General features: G+C 44.9%; 1 long non-coding RNA gene across 5 annotated transcripts; it reads right to left on the reverse strand.

Annotated features, from left to right (window-relative positions):
- Positions 1-1,397: 1,397 nt before the first annotated feature.
- Positions 1,398-16,702, reverse strand: LOC142009204 (uncharacterized). Of its 5 annotated transcripts, none has more exons than XR_012644375.1 (4): positions 16,622-16,702; positions 7,522-8,276; positions 4,500-4,657; positions 1,398-1,902 (listed from the first exon to the last, which is right to left on the reverse strand). It is a non-coding gene; the product is annotated as an uncharacterized LOC142009204 (long non-coding RNA). The 5 variants fall into 5 exon arrangements; XR_012644376.1 differs by having other exon boundaries at positions 7,522-8,279; positions 16,622-16,682; XR_012644377.1 differs by lacking the exon at positions 16,622-16,702 and adding an exon at positions 16,585-16,599 and having other exon boundaries at positions 7,522-8,279.
- Positions 16,703-16,722: the final 20 nt, after the last annotated feature.

Below are 16,722 nucleotides of genomic sequence, written 5' to 3' on the forward strand. Positions count from 1 at the left end.
TGCACTAGGAGATTAGGTCAAATTTGTTAAGGTTGATTTTTTAGCACTTTATTTTGTAAAGTCATGAGTTCATATCCCCACTGGCACATGAAGCTGATGGAGTACATCCCCATTAGGGCACTCAGCTTTGACTTTGTCAGAAATACATGCATACCTATCCCCCCAGTTCCTGCTGCCCCCTTGCATTGTGTGTTAATCTCCCCATGTGTGATGGGACAAAAACATGCCATGGGTAATTCTGGGTGTGAGCTGTCAGCCTCTCATAGTACAATTATCTCCCCCTCCCCTTTTTGAAAGCAAAGGGAAAAAGTGTTTTTTGTGCCCTTTTTTCACTGGTGAGCCATGCAGATGCCATACCAAGGCTAGCATGTAACCTGTCCAGCTTCACACTGTTGCGACAAGTATTAGATGAATACCTCAGTCACTGTGACATGGTATGTGCAGGGCCTAAGCAGCCATAAGAGCAATGAAGAGGCTGAGGGGGAAATGGACATACCTGAATGTGAGGAGGTGTGGGGAGAGGAAGAATGGGGAGTTTCTGGCTGCACTCTATGCTTTGTACACAGTGGAGCAGTGGTGCTGGTGCCATGTAACAAGCTCAGACTGTTAGGACCATCAAATTGCTTCAGGGCTATAGACAGAACACATATCCCTATCTTGGTAACAGACCACCTTGCCACAGAGGACATAAACCACAAGAGGTACTTCTCAGTAGTGTTGCTGGTGTTCATGGATCACAAGGGCCGTTTCACTGACATCAACATGGGATGGTCAGGAAAGATGCATCACACATGCAATTTTAGGAACTCTGGAGAGTTCAGAAAGTTGAATAATGGAACTGTCTTCCCAGACCAGAAAATTACCATTCGAGATGCCAATAGTGATCCTAGGAGATCTAGCTTACCCTTTTACTCCCTTTGCTCATGAAGCCATACATAGGCACCCTGGACCACAGTAAGGAGCAGTTCAACTACAGGATGAGCAAGTGCAAAATGGTAGTAGAACGTGCATTTGGCTGTTTAAAAGCTCGGTTCAGGATCCTCCTGACTTAGACCTTAGCAAATGCAACATTCCCCTCATCTTGGCAGCATGCTGTGTGCTCCATAACTTACGTAAGAGTTAGGGGAAAATTTTCATGCCAGGCTGGAGGAATGGGGCAGATCACTTCGCCACTACTTATGAGCAGCCAGACAGCAGGGCAATAAGGAGAGCACAACGAGGGGCACTGCTAATCAGGGAAGCTTTGAAAAACAGCTTTATGAATGAACAGAGCGCGACATGACATTCATGTCTGTTGCTGTTGAGGAAGTCCCCATTGTATGATGTGTGCTGGCCTGTAAACCTTGCAAACCTCCCCTCACCCCGGTGCAACACAAGCAATAAAGACACTGTTTTTGATGGCTTAATTACTTTTATTTAGAGGGAAAGTGAAGCACACAGTAACAGAGTTCATTGCAGGGACTTCAGAGGAGGGTAAAGAAGGGTAAGAGGCCTTTTGCCTTGTGAAGCATCCCTGAAGTGGAATGGAAGGTTGCCCTTGACTCCTCCCACCCTGCATTCTGAGGTGCTGTCGTGGAAGGTATGGAACATGGCGGGCAAAGCACATGGTTCATCATGGGCTGCAGGGGACTCTGTACTCCTGTACCAGGCACCTCAGGAAATCTGTTTGCTGCACGATCAGATTCAGTATCTCATCCTGGGTCTGAACTTCATGGTCTCTGAGTGCTCTCCCCTCCTCCAGCATGGTTTTCCTCCATACATTTAACTGGGCTCTGTTTATGCGGGCAGCTTGCATATGCTCCAGGCACATAACCCGCATTTGGTTTCTCCTTCTGATCTGTACCACTCTAACAGCTGGAAGGGAGTGAGGAGCGGTGGTCAAACAGCCCGTTGCTGTGCACACTGCAACAAAACATAAGTGAAGTCCATGCATTAGGGCAATGCATTTACTTTAGATAAGTTTAAAATGCACAAAGTATTTCACAAAAGAGCCTTTGTGGCAAACAATAGGGTGTGCTACGTAGAACAATTTTTGGCTTTTAAGCATGCCCTGTGCAGCAAGTACTATGCAAAGATCTTAAGGGACCTGCTTGACTCAGTTTTCTTCCAGGAATTGATAAGGCACAGACTGAGATATGCTTTCAAGCCTGTGATTTGAAAAGTAGTTTCTACCACTGTGGTTGCTGAACGGTGGGGGTGAGGGGCATGGCGGCTTTCAGGACAGTCATGGTCACCATGTGCTTCCCCTCCCTGCTTTGTTGGGACAGGGAGAGCTTCCCTTTCTCCAGGAGCCCTGGGAAAGGAAGGGAAGGGAAAGAGGGCACGCATGGTAGTGCCGCTTGTCTTATCAGGTCTGTATGGCTCTCACATTTGCCCTGTGGTCCCCCACACCAGGCTGGAGCATTGAGAGTTTCCCTTTTCCCAGGAACCCAGGGAAGGGAAAGGAGGGAGGAACACCGTGTGCTATTGGAGCTGTGTGACTCTCACAAACGCTGCATACTTCTCCTTCCCACTCTGCTGGGACAGTGAAAGTTTCCCTTCCCCCAAGAGCCCGTGGAAAGGGAGAGGGGGACAAGGCATGGCTTTTCTCTTTGGGGCTGTATTTGTGGCTTTCACGGTTTCCATGTGCTTCCCCTTCCCTGTCTGTTGGCTTGTAACAGTATAACAAATGTATTTTTTTCTATAACCATATTGAAAGACCACCTCTGTAGACAAAATGAAGAGCAGCAGCCATTCACTGTAAACACAAGAGTCACATACTCACATTCCACCTAAATTTAATTACAATGATGTCATACCAGGCTGTTAGAAGGACACCTGTCCTAATGGCACCCACTGTCACCAGACAGAGAAACAGATTCCAAGATGGGTAGAGAAAACTTAGTTAATAGCAGTTTGTCTGTCAAGAAACTACTTATCTATAGCTGAGGTTGTGGAATCCTCATTCTATGATAAATGTCCTTACTATCATTTTGGTTGTCTGTAGGATCTCTGTCCGGCTGTAACTGTTTCTGTCTGCTGTACAATAGGTGTAAATCAACTACGGTGGTGGGGTATGATTAGTTAGGTAATTCTATTACAGTATGTTATGATTGGCTAGTAAAATTATGCTAAAAAATTATCAAGGTATAGCTAAATAAGATTTAAGTTTCACTATATAAACTGCAGTCCGGGAAGGAAGAAAGGGAAAGGAACAGCAAGAAGAAGAAGAAGAAGGGAAAGACCTGGAGAAGAACTCACCTCCAAGACACAGTCTGGCTATGGCTTTACTATAATTGCTATATTGGGATACAAATGTATTCCAAAACAGCAATTCTATGGCCAAACACCACAGTCAAAATAGCAGCACTATTCGAGCCTGGTGCTCCAGTTCCGGTGCCCCTTGTTGAATGATAAGTAGTGGAAAATTCAAAATAGCCATTTATTTTGAACTTTGGTGCCATGTAGGTGGCACCAAAGTTCAAAATACATTAACACAAAATAAATTACACAATCTGTGTTTCGCAAATTACATAAGTTATTTTGAGTTATGGCTACAGTGTAGCTGCAGTCCCCAAGACTCGAGCTGCCAGGACACCACTGCATGACCATGAGGTGCAGCAATCAGGATCCAGGGAGCCTCTGTCCAGCCAATGGCAGAAGTCTGCCTGCCTTTATTGGGATTGGTGAGAAGGATTCTGTGCGCTTAGCATGCATTCTGCTTGCTTGTTAATATTATTATTATTAATATTATTGTGTGCAGCTTTTCCAGTGGCAAACCTCCTGCAAACCCACAAGAAGTTATACCCTGAGCCCTGGGTAAGAGTGAGAGTTTGAATTAACAGGGTTACAACTTGAGCCTTAGAAATTGGGTAGAGATGTATGTGCCCCTGAAGTGGGGAGGGGATAAAGACATTTGTGCAGGTAACAGGCTGGGACAGTGAAAGTTTTCCTTCCCCCAAGAGCCCAGGGAAAAGAAGAGAGGGGGGTGAACCAGGCATGGTGGAGCAGCTTGTGCTATCATAGCTTAATGCTCCTTCCCCTAGGTTGCGAAGCGAGATATTAACCCTCTTAGGATAACACACAGCGACAAGAAAGGATACTGAATGAATATAGAGAGAAGGCTGATCAGTATGCTGCACTGCTCTGTGCTGCAATGATGCCAGATTACTTACTGTTGGCTTGGCATGGAAAGACATCCTATCAGAGCAGTCAGAATAAAGCAGGCTTCCCCAGAAACCTCATGAGAAGGATTAAGGAGTACCTGTCTGAGATCTTTATAGAGATGTGCAGGGAAGATCAGCACTTCATCTCCAGACACATTAACCAGTTATTCTGGGGGACCCGACCTATGTAAGTACAGCACCTGTCACAGATCACACCTAGTTGCCCCAAACCACTTTTAGCATGATTAAGAATGAGAACTTACCAGAGGTGCCCTCCCTACCGTCAGGGTCCAGGGGATGAGATTCAAAGTTAAAGAGAGTTCCTGGCTGCCAGTTAGATCATGCGCTATTTACCTGCTGACCAATGTTGACCTTCTCCTCTTCCTCATCCACCATGTCTTCCTTGCTGTTGCCAGAGGCGTCTCTTGGGAGGTATCCATGGACCGTTTGGGGACAGTGCTTCGGTTCCCCTTTAGAATCCCATGCAGCTGCTCTTAGAAGCAGAATGTTTGCTGCAAAGACCCAGAACATCCATTTGCTTCCTTTACCTTCTTGCAGGCCTACCTCAGTGCCTTTATTTTCATGTGGTACTCCTGGGAGTCCCTGGTATATCCTTTTTCCACCTTGTCCTGTGTGATCTTGGCATAGATGGCTGCATTTATTTTGCTGCTTTGTAATTCTGCCAGCACAACTTCATCCCCACCACAGCAATAAGATCATGGATCTCCAGCAAACTCCATGCTGGAGCTTTGCTGCAACCCTGGGAATTTATAGCCAGATATACTGCTGAGGCATACTGCTTTGTCCATTTGGTATGGTGGCCCAACAGGAAATCAAATTCAAACTTTCCTGAGCCATTTCCTGAACACCTGAAGAGCAGCACAGCTGACAGTGGTGGCCAAAGTGGTCACAATGGGGCACTATGGGATACCTCAAGGAGCCAAGAATGTTGAATTTCACAACACTCAGTCTGAACTATCCTAAAGCCAACCACAGAAGGTCAAATTTAGCATTACTCCTTGTGAACAGCAGGAGTACTAAAATTGACCTTAGGAGCCGTTCAAATCTGCTGAACAGACCCTGTAGTGTGGACTGATTGCTTAGAAAAATCAACCCAAACAAGCTAAGTTTGACCTAATCACCGACTGTAGACCAGGTCTCAGTTACTTTCACCCCTGCATGAGACTGAAATGTTGCCTTAGACATCTCTACACTCCAAATGAATGCTGCAAAAACTCCCCTCATCTGAGGTACAGGCCATTTCTTCTACAGCACCATTCACTGTGATACCTGTGTACCTTTCTGGGACAGGTTAGAGGAAATGGGGTCAGAGTGTCAGGCTCCACGTTTGCCCTATCCATTCCTGCTGGTCCTTTTGTTACAGGTTTTCAAAAATTAAAATTGTGACCGCTCCAGGTGTGAACACACAAAGGGAGAAAGTCACATACACCCACTTTATCCTAACTGGAATCTGAGTCTAAATCTGCAAAAACAAGTGTTAAGTTCTGATCACACTTATGTATATGCAACCTCATTGATGTAAAAGGAAGGTGATTTGGTATAGAGTCAATATTTATGGCAGGGTTTTTCCTTCCAGTGTGAAATATGCACTGCCATGTGCCTAGGACAGTGAGGTGCTACATACTGCATCCATCTATAACAACAACTGGATTAGCATAAATGTCTTGCATGTATGAGAGTAATGTAACACAGCAACCTCAACATTTCTGCTTCCTCATCTGTAGCGTGTGTTCATTTTTACATCTTTTTTTTAAACAGTACAAAAACTTACAGTAGATTGCTTTGTGGCTGTTTCCTACACCTGTTAATATTAGACAGTGAAGCATGTAATATTGGTAATTCTTTAACCAGATGAAGGAATATTGATTTTTGTACTACAGTGTTCCATTAAACATAAATTATCCAAGGAACTAACATACACAATAGGAGTCTGTCAAAACATACTTGTTTTTGGGGGCGGGCAGGGAGTATTATTTTATCCTGAAGAGTGAATCAAGATACAAAAAGAGAGAGTGAAAGAGACAGAGATGAATGGGAGGAGTCGGGGTTGTCAAACAGGAAGCAGGGATAACTGAAGGGACAATTTAGGCTGTAGACCCATCAGGGGAGGCCAAACTCTCCTACCTTAAAAGGAGAAGTAAACTCACAAATAAAAAATAAAAATTAAGGGGTGCAGAGAGAAAGGGGTGGTTAAAAGGAAAACTGAGAAGTGTGTTGTCTGCAGTTCAAAACTGATTTCAGATCAAATGTGTATTTATTTCCTTCGGACACTTAGGCTGTGTCTACGCTAGCCCCCAACTTTGAAGGGGGCATAGTAATTAGGGTGTCGAGAGATTACTAATGAAGTGCTGCGGTGCATTTGCAGCACTTCATTCAGCAAAATCTCCCCCGTGGCAACTTCAAAGTTTGAAACTTCCAAGCACTGGGTTGCATGTAGCCGGGTGTCAGCTGCAGGTACTTTGAAGTGCCCGCACTCCTTCGAAGTCCCTTTACTCCTCAAAGTTTCACACTTTGAAGCTAACATGGGGGAGATTTTCCCTAATGAAGTGCTGCATATGCACTGCAGCACTTTATTAGTAATCTCCCAACACCCTAATTACCATGCCCCCTTCAAATCTGGTGGCTAGTGTAGACACAGCCTTAGTGTTTTATGAACATCTTTATTAAATAAAAGGATTTAAGTGCCATATGACCAAGTAAAATACATGGTCCCGGCTTCTTAGCCATTATTTCTAAAGGTATTACATGTTAACAGAACTTTGTTTCCCTAGATTACATCCATAATACAGCTGGGATCAAGGATCCTAGAGTGATGCACCAGCAGTTAATTTCTGTCAGATCAATTACAGATACATCTCTGATCAACCCAAGTACTCTTCCCCTGACAAGAAGAGTTAAGGTAAATGGATGGGAGAGTTTCTCCTGTCAACTTCTTGTGGTGTAGACCCAGTAGTAACTTGACCTAAGGTACATCAACTTCACCATGGCTGTGTCCACACTAGGAACTAACTCCGAAGTTAGGCGCTACTTCCAAGTAGCCAGCAGAGAGTCTACACACATTTTCCCTTACATCAAAGTTAACTTCGAAGTAGGGGGCCCATCTTGGAAGTCCTTACTCCATTCCCAGGAATGGAGTAGTGCCCTACTTCAAAGTTTAACTTCAAAGTAGTGTGTGTGTAGATGCTCAACTTTGAAGTTGCTTACTTTCCTTTCTTTTTGCAGTGAATATAATTGATGTACCAATCAGAAGATTGTGACCTTGTACTTCGAAGTAAGCAACTTAAAAGTTATTTTTGTAGTGTACACAGCCCATGTTATTCAAATAGCTGAAGCTGTATACCATAGATTGACTTACTGCAGTAGTGTAGGCCTAGTCTCTGACTCCTACCCTGCAAGCATCTGATGATGATGGAGCAGACTCTTGTGAGGTATATGGCAGGTCTGGGGCCAGAGAGTTTACTGGCTCCACCTGATGCTTCCTTACTGGAGGTCACAATCTTCTGGTTGCTACAATTATATTCATTGGAAAAAGAAACAGAGGATTAGGACTTCAAATGGGCAATAAGGAGCATGAACAGAAGAATTCTTAAGAAGCAAAGACAGTTTGTTTGCGCCTATGTCCCTAATAATAAAGTAATTTTATATATAAAACATTATGTAAGTGGAAATGCTAGTTCATAAACAACTTTTTAAAGTTTTCCTTAAAATGTGAGCAATTTTTAAAGCTTTTTAGGACAGAACAACAGGCACCTAACTTATCTCATTCTTACTGAAGCTCAGTATCTAACTGCAATTTTGAACTTTTTAGACCAGGGGTCTGCAACCTGCATCTCTTTAAGAACTTCTTTGTGGCTCCCAATGCAATAATTGTGAAGTAATTGCAAAGTTAAAAAAAACAAAAAACACCTCTTAATACTTTCAATAAACACTGAACATCTAAAAGCCCAGTAATGAACAACTCATATCTAAATAGCAAGTGACATGTAATCTTGAAAGGTTGGGTGACTCTCCCTTTAATATGTGCAGTACACTGTGGGATATGATACTTATCTGTGTTTTGATTATGTTCCTAATGAAGTCTTGATTTTGAAAAGGAAGCTTGTCGCATTCCTGCTGTGAAGGGAAAATGCACATTTGAAGAAAGAAAAATTAAACATGGCATAAAATTGACATAATCAAAGTGGGGTTGGAATGGCTTCAAAAAAGAGGAAAACTGAAGATGAAAACAGAGAATTTCAAACTGAACAGACCCAATCCTTCTTATTTATATTAAGTTTGGCTGGACTCCCTTTATGTCTCATATGCAACAAGAAATTCACCACCACCACCAAAGGCAAATTCAAGAGTAATTTTCTCAAAAAAACCCCACCTCTACCTTTGCTGAACAGCATCCAGCTGGAGATGCCAGACAAAAGCAGAGCAAAGTAAGAACTTGTTCACTAACTCCCCACACAGCATAACTGTGGCTAGTTTTGTGGCAACACAAGAGATTGTGAAGCAAGGAAAGCTGTTCACAGATGGCAAATATATAAAAGAATGCTTCATCAAAGTATCAGAGCAACTGTACAGTGATCTCAAAAACAAAAATGAAACTGTTCAGAATCTAGCGTCCTCTAGAGAGAGAGAAGGTAGAGGTGTGAAAGTCTGGAAGACAGTGGCACAAACACATACGTGAAGTGTGAGGAAATAGAATATGTAAACAGTTTGTGAATGTCCTACAGTAAACATATATTGTGTTACAAATCATTGCGTGTGCACCATTCTTAAAACAGGGGTTACAAAAAGTATGGTTTGACGTTATATATTAAGGACCATCTTGTATTCACATGCATTGTGTCTTTTGAATTATTAAGTTTTTATGGAATTTGAAAAAAAATGGCTCTTCTTGCTATTTTGGTTGCTGATCCCTGCTTTAGACAGTCGACCAGCCTGCTGCAACTTTACATTGCCTATATTTTGATCCCCTATCCAAGTATTGTCTCAAGCTCCCAGGATTCACTAGTCTTTCAAACAAGTCTATGGAAGTCAAGAGATCTTTTCCTTAAGCCAGAACTCCTTTTCTTAGATCCTTATGCTATGCTGTACAGAAAGAGCAAGACTGCATAGACTGAATGGCAACTGTTTGAGAGAAAGTGCAGGCTAGATTTTCAGTTGGAATAAACTGGGTGTATGTCCACCGAAATTAATTGGGCGGTGTTGATTTACATCGTGAACTGGTTCCATGAAATCCAACTTTTTTATTTTTCCTGCAACAATAAAACATACAAACATGGTTGACAGAACGTGCTTCTTCATTGCCAAGGAAGGAATCTGAAGAGCTTTTCACCAGAGTAAAATTTTCAGAAACCTGCAGCTGCATACATTTCCTGATAGAATTTGACATTGGAAAAAAATGTAGATTTTTGTGGAAAGCTTTTAACAGCACTTTAAGCTTGGCATTTATGTAGTACTCAATAAATAAATCCTCCTCTGCCAACCTGAAAATAACTGGTCAAGAAGTAAAGATATGAATACTTGAAAATAGCGCACGAGCAATATGCTACTTTCTTTGCCAGTTTAAGCCTAACTGCATTTAATCTGCATATATCCAAATATCCACAAATAGGTATTCAGCTTCATGATTTTTCCTGTATCCTGGTCCTTTCCTCATTTTTAAAAAATCTTTAGTTATTGGATGGATAACAGACAAGAAACGCGAATGCGAATTCAGCAAATACACACATTAGTTCCAGACTCCAATGTTCTTAAACAACGAGATATATTTGTTTGCCTGACAATAAAGGGATAGAACAGTGCACGATCTGACAAAAATTGGATGAACATGTTTGCATTTGCTTTAAATGTGATCATCATCAGAAAACACAAACTGTCACTTTTAATATTCTTAACAAGTGCAAAAGTGAAAGTAATGAGTGCAAGCGCCCACATGTTCTTACATAACTATCTATCAACTCTGATGCGGAAATATTCAAAAACATTAACCATACTCTTCTTCTGTATTTTTCCATTATCAAAATTATTCCAACAGCTTTTACAAGATGGTCTAAAAATTAGGATGGTCACACTGATAAAATAAAAATGATGGATCATACTTTTAAAAGAGCAGCTTTCATTTCTGAGTGCATAATTCTGCCATTTGGGGGTAATAATAATTTCAGGTATTCAGGCACAGCCCTGAGCAAGGAGTGGTGCATAAACTGAATCATCACAGAAGTAGCCCTGAAGTAGGTGTTGTGGCTGAGATATACACCTCTGAATCACAACACCTCCCCTGCTTCATCATCCTTGCATCTTGGGTCCTTTGTCAGTTTTAAAATGCTGTACCTTCTGCTGACACTGGTGCTGCCAGCCTCACAAGGGAATTAGTAGGGACATAACCCCTTCTACTCGGTGTGCCTGGACCCAAGGGCTGAGTAAGTCATGACAGAGCGGAATTTGGATTTTGGGATTAAATCCCAGTAGTGGTTCCAGACCACAATTGCCAAATTCCATTGTAAGTTCTCTCCTCAGCTAAGGATGACTGTTGTGCATACAGTTGGTCAATCTACTTCCATGTGAAAGCCAAGGTGATAGTTACGATCTCCAATGCCTTGAATACGCCAGCTACGTTTATCTGGGTGATCAGCTCTTCCTCTTTGACCCAGTGCTGTTGGTCCAGTTTTCACGAGAACCCTGGTCACACACAAATGTACAGAATGGTAACACACTGGGTGTACATGTAAATTGGGGATGCCAAACTTATTGATCCTCCGAGTCACATACAATCTTTCGGTGCTCAAAAGCTCAGGCATGCCTGCTGGGGCTCAGCACTTCACTCTGCTCCTGTTGAAGCCGAGCCCTGGAAGGCACACCCTCTGGAGCTGATACCCCAAGAATCCCTTCCCAAAGGGCAGAAGCCAGAAGTAACGTGTGTGAGGGAATACATGAGGTCAGATTTCTGGCAGGATTTGCTGACCCCACTCAGTCACATGGTGTCACCAGGCCCCTTCCTTCTATGGCAACTGCTGGAGCAGGCAAGCTTGGAGCTGCAGCTGTGGTGAGAGGCTGTGGCAAACATCTGGGAGCTGATGGCAGAGCTGCTGGTTTTGCTTCTGGCTCTCTTTGCAGAGTTAAAGCCGTGGCCCCTCCCTGCAGCTCCCAGCTGTTTGCTACTGCATCTCCATAGGGGGCTAACATCTGTGAGATGCAGGGAGGGACCACTGAGGATTAAAGGGGTGACAATTTGTTGGGAGGCAAAGCCCAACTCCAGCTCCCAGGAGGCACCAGTCATCCCTGGCAGAAGCCCCTACCCCAGACAATATAGCAAGAAGAGCCATTTTTTCCAAATTCAGTTATAAAAATCAGTATTTCAAGAGCTGCAATGCATGTGAATATGAAACAGTCCTTTATAATTGTCAAACTGTACTTTTTGCAACCTCTGTTTTAAGAACAGCACGCACACAATGATTTGTACCAGTTAGAAAGTTTAAAATTCTGTCACCCGTGGGTGGGAGAGCACATGAGGACAAGGAAAACACTGCACCTGGGGATACGCTCTTAAGCAGGAAGGAGCAATATTTGCATCAATCCTCCACACCTGCATTTCTCAACCTTTTAAAAAATGTTATTAGTACCCACAGTCCCCTCCCAGCTTTAACCCAACCCACCCTTCCCCTACTCCAGAGCCAGGCACCCACAGTCCCCTTCCCCACCTTTAACCCAATGCTCCTCTCCCCTCCTCCAGAGCCAGCCACCCCCAGCCCCTCCCCTCCTGCAATTCAATGCCAGCAACTCACTGGAGCCACCGCCACCATCACCGCTGCCACATACTTCTCCCTCGAAATGTTGGGGAGGGGCACATGGACAGAGCTCCCGTGGCTCAGAGCATTTGATTGCTTTAAGAGCCATGTGTGGCTCGGGCTCATGTACCTCTGGACTTCTGTTGCATCCTGGGCAACCTGCCAGCGGAGCGGGGAGCCCGCCTGAGGCAGCTCAGTGGCTAGTCCTTGCCCTGAGGTGGAAGTGGGGGAACTCTTGTTGGGACAGGGGCTTGTAGAGAGCTGCACAGGAGTCAGTGTCTGGAGCCACGAATGACTCATTAAAGAGCTGCATGTTGCTTCCAGCCCCAACATGTTGCAGCTGGGCAGAAACCCTGCCTCCCCCCTCTCCTCAATCCGGCTGGTGGAGAATGGGAAGCAGGGGAGGGAGGAGTGGAGGGCTTGGCAACCCACACTTTAACTGTAACAGAGCCACATGTGGCTCATGAGGTGCTGTTTGGCCACCCCTGGGCCATTTTAGAGTGTGCAATGTGAAGTTTTCTTTCTTTGATAGAGGGAGTTCTTTCCCATTTTTGTTATGTTCTTTCTTGACCTGTGGCTACTAGATTTGTTTCTATGTATATGCCTCACATGACTGTTGTGGAATTACATGACATATTTACAGAATACCATCTTTGCCTCTATTACCCTATGTAATTCTATCATTATTACAGTAGCACCTACAAGCTCCGGGCAAGACTGGGGGCCCACTGTGCTAGATGCTAAATATGACCATTATAGAGAAGGAATAGTAAAAACAAAAGAGAATGCATTACTGAGGTGGCCTTAATACAGTAAACAAAAGATGGGAGAAAAGAAGCACAGTCCCTTTTCACTGGTGAGGGACAGAGAGAAAGTGATTCAAATTCAGACACTCATCTAATTACAAAGAACTTCTACTTTCAGAAGATTTCTCAATAAAGGTGACATTTCTGTTCAATGAAAGCCAGTAATGCCACACATTATTCACAGAATGTTCCCTTCTCCCTGCTCATTACCCTATACCCTATTTTAATGAAAAAGGATATATTACAATTTTTAAAAAATAAAGTTATCCTCCAGTGCATGACTACGCCACTCCTACATGAAACCTTTGATTAAGAAGACTTCATTTAAGTTATATAGGAATCCTGCAGACATATAGCACATGACACAACCCTTCATTACAATGTAATACCTACTTTAATATAATAAAACATATACACACTTAAATGGTCAAATACTGTAATTTTAAAAAATGAAAACTCCCTTTATACTCTCCAAAGGTATCATCCATCCACATTATAAGCAACTGAGAAATATGTTAAATCTGATTTCTTCTTTGACTGGGTTCCACTACCATTGACTACATGAGGAATTGTGCCCATTTCCAAAAAGGTTGAATTGTCCAACTTGTTTTTAAAATTATGAGATATCCATACCGTGTTAGAAGACTATTCCAGAGCTTAACTACCCTTATAGGTTAGATCAGGGTGACCAACCAGTTGGGGAGAAAGAGCCACAGATAGAGTGCAAAGAGCCACGTATTATACATTTTTAAATTTCATACACAGTAATCTCCTGAGACACAGTGCATTTGAGAGAAGGCAAGTGGGGGGGGAAGGAGGACAGTGCCATCTGGTGGCTGGAAGCCAGCTGGGCAGCACCTGGCTAGCCAAGCCAGCTTTGGGGTCCCTCGCCAGGGGGTGGGAAGACCCACAGCCCCACACCTGGAAGCCTCCATTAACAAGGGGATTCCCTGACACCCCCTCCCCAGGTGACAGCACTGATGGGAAAAGCTGGCTGCAATATCTCTGTTCCCCTTTGATAGTCAGGCAGTAGATTTTTAACAAGGGGATCCACTACCCCCCAACTCTCCCCCACTATGGCACTGAGGGGTAGAGCTGACAGCACCCCAGGCCAGCTGCAATCCCCCTTCACAGGGGGATTGCCTCCCCCCCCAGCACTGTGGTGGCAGCTGCTTCAGCTGAGCTGGCTCACAGCCAGCCAGTAGCACTTTAAATCTCAGATCACCTTTAATAAAGGAATCTTCGCCTCCACCCACCCAGTGGCAGCACCCCAGGATAGAGCTGGCAGAGAAAACTGCTCCACCAGCTTTCTTCCCCTTTCACAGGGGGCTCCCCTGCTCCTGGCTGCAGTGGCAGCTGCTCGTGCTGAGCTGGCTGCCCCACCTCCTTGACTTGCACAAATTTCAAGTTACGTTTCTGGAAAACCAGGTGTAACTTGCGTGCCAATTGAGGGCCTACTGTATATAGGAGTAATACCTGTATACAGATAAGATGATACATGTCTCAACACCCTCCCCCTCCTCCACAGCCAAGCACCCCCCAGTTCAAACTCAATCCCCCTGCCTTCCTCCAGAACTGGGCACCCCTACTCTACCCCAATCACCCTCTGCTCCTCACAGCCAGAATCCTCCAGCTTCCCTGCTCTAACTCACTGTCCTCCCTCTCCCCCAGAGCCAGGCATCCCCCAGCTCTAACCTATCCTAAATTTAAGCTTTCAGTCTTAGGCACACATATATGCAGACACTTCTTTAGGACATAGAAATCAAATCACTGCCTCTTTAAAAAAAAAGGTGGGGGGTGATTTATTAATAAAACACACGTGATGATGCATACTTGGGTGGTAAGTGTTACAGAGCAACTAAAAAGTTGGGGGGGGTGGGAGATTAAGGCACAGATAATTACTTCCCTGGGATTCAGTTTAAAGATTACAATGTACAGGCAATACATCAGCCAGCCTGAGAAGTCCTGCACCAAACCCAAAATAAAAAAAAAACTGATTGCGTCTGACTAAACATTTCCTTTCCACTTACATATGTGGATGCCCAGGTTTCTTTGAGGTCTAGATATTTACTGAATTCTTTAAGCCTCTTTAGGCTTAAACACCTGTCTTCTTCTTGCTCTCCTTGGACCATACAAATGAAAAAACTCAGCAGGCAACTGCTCCAATTAAAAAAATCCACCTTTCTTCCCATTGGCTTACCTGCCTGCTTGCCAGCAAAAACGCTACTCTCTCTGGGTTTAACCCTTTGCAGGCATTCATTCACAAACCCACCTTCCATATTACACAGCGACAGAGAGATAGCCACGTTAACCTGTATTCTATCAAAACAAAAAAGCAGTCATGTACTGCTTTAAAAACTAACAAAATAATTTATTAGGTGATGAGCTTTCATGGGACAGACCCTCCATATTACAGACAGTGATGGAAGGTATGTCCACACTGCCTGTAATTTCTTTCTGGAGGTCTAGGAGAAACATACTTAATATACATGTACACTTTAACATTACAATGGTCTACATGAAGAACCAACAAAATGCTCCCACATTTGCAGAGTACAATGCCTGATAAACAGGAAGAGTTCTCAGCAGTTGAGTCTGGAAACCCCTCTTGGGAGAGTGCATCAGTCACTTTGTTAGAAGCTCCTGAAATGTGTTACAAGTCAAAGTTTTGGAGAGCCAAAGCCCATAGAAGGAGTTTCTTGTTAGGCTCTTCGACTGCATGAAGCCACTTCAGCATCGACTGGTCAGTGTGTAGATAAAAGCACCGCCACCATGCATATGGTCATAGCTTCTCTAAGCTTTTCAAGGGGAAGGAAGGGGTATGGAGTAAGAGTGGGGGGCTGGAGGGGTCTGGGGGATGGCATAAATTTAGAGCAGGGGGTGGAAGCTTGGGCTGCAGGGGGGGGGGTCAAGCCATCTGGAGGCAAGAGGGGATACGGGGGGCGGGGATTATGCCACCTGGAGACAAGAGGGGATGCAGACTGGGGCTGTAGGATGGGACGCAGTTTGGGGCTTGAATTTCACCACCCTTTTTTCCTACAACTGGCACTGGCTTTTATCTGTGACCTAACATGACATTCCTTTGTAAATTAGACTGCACATACCAGCCTCTAGCTATACCAGTTTCAGGGGTTCCTCTTAACTTCTACACCTCTCTTCTGTACCCCTTGCCAACTGACACCACAAGATTCCTGGGTCACAGGAGGTTAAGAGTCCACACTTCTCGAGCTCCAGCAGGTTAACTCTCACTAACGTCACACCCAGGAAGGGCCCTGATGTCCACTTTCCCAAGCTGGGCTCTGGCAGGCCAAATAAAATGATCTTGAGGCTGGAGGTGGTCCCCTGGGCTCAGCCGCTGTCCCCCATCTTTCAGGGTTTCTATAAAGAGGAATTTTACACGAGTTTGGGGAAATGGTTTAAACCATGTTCTAGACTAGAGGAGAGGTGGCCCAGGAGCGAAGAGCGAGGCAGGGAAAATCCATCACTCACGAATAGAGAACAAACAGATAAACGGGAGATTTCCTTTCCTCAGCTCTCTGATACCGTGAGTGAAGGGCAGGGCCCTCCCCAGGGAACCCCAGACGAACTGGGCAGCTGCCTCTCAGGGCTATCAGGAACAGGCCCAGGCCCAGGCCCAGGCTGAGCGCAGCCAAAGGACCAGACCCTCCAGAGCTACTACCCCGCCCCCCGCCGCCGCCGCCGCCGCCTTCTCCGCTCAGAGCCGCGCCCGCGCCCGCGCCAGCCGCAAAGTTCACGAGCGACAAGGGGGGGGGCAGAGTTCACCTCCCCCCTCCCGCTCCCGCTCCCGCTCCCCCGCCCCAACGCAGCTGAGACCCAGTCGAGGCTTTCATCAGCCTCAGGGCCGCCTCACTCTCTCTCCGTCACTCAGCTGCCGCCTAGACACACAGCCTGGGATCCGGGCGCAAACGTGCTTCCACCCGGACGGGGGGGTGGGGCGAACTGACGTCTCGC

This window comes from Carettochelys insculpta, chromosome 2 (genome assembly GCF_033958435.1).
Source record: "Carettochelys insculpta isolate YL-2023 chromosome 2, ASM3395843v1, whole genome shotgun sequence".
Lineage (NCBI taxonomy): Eukaryota > Metazoa > Chordata > Testudines > Carettochelyidae > Carettochelys > Carettochelys insculpta.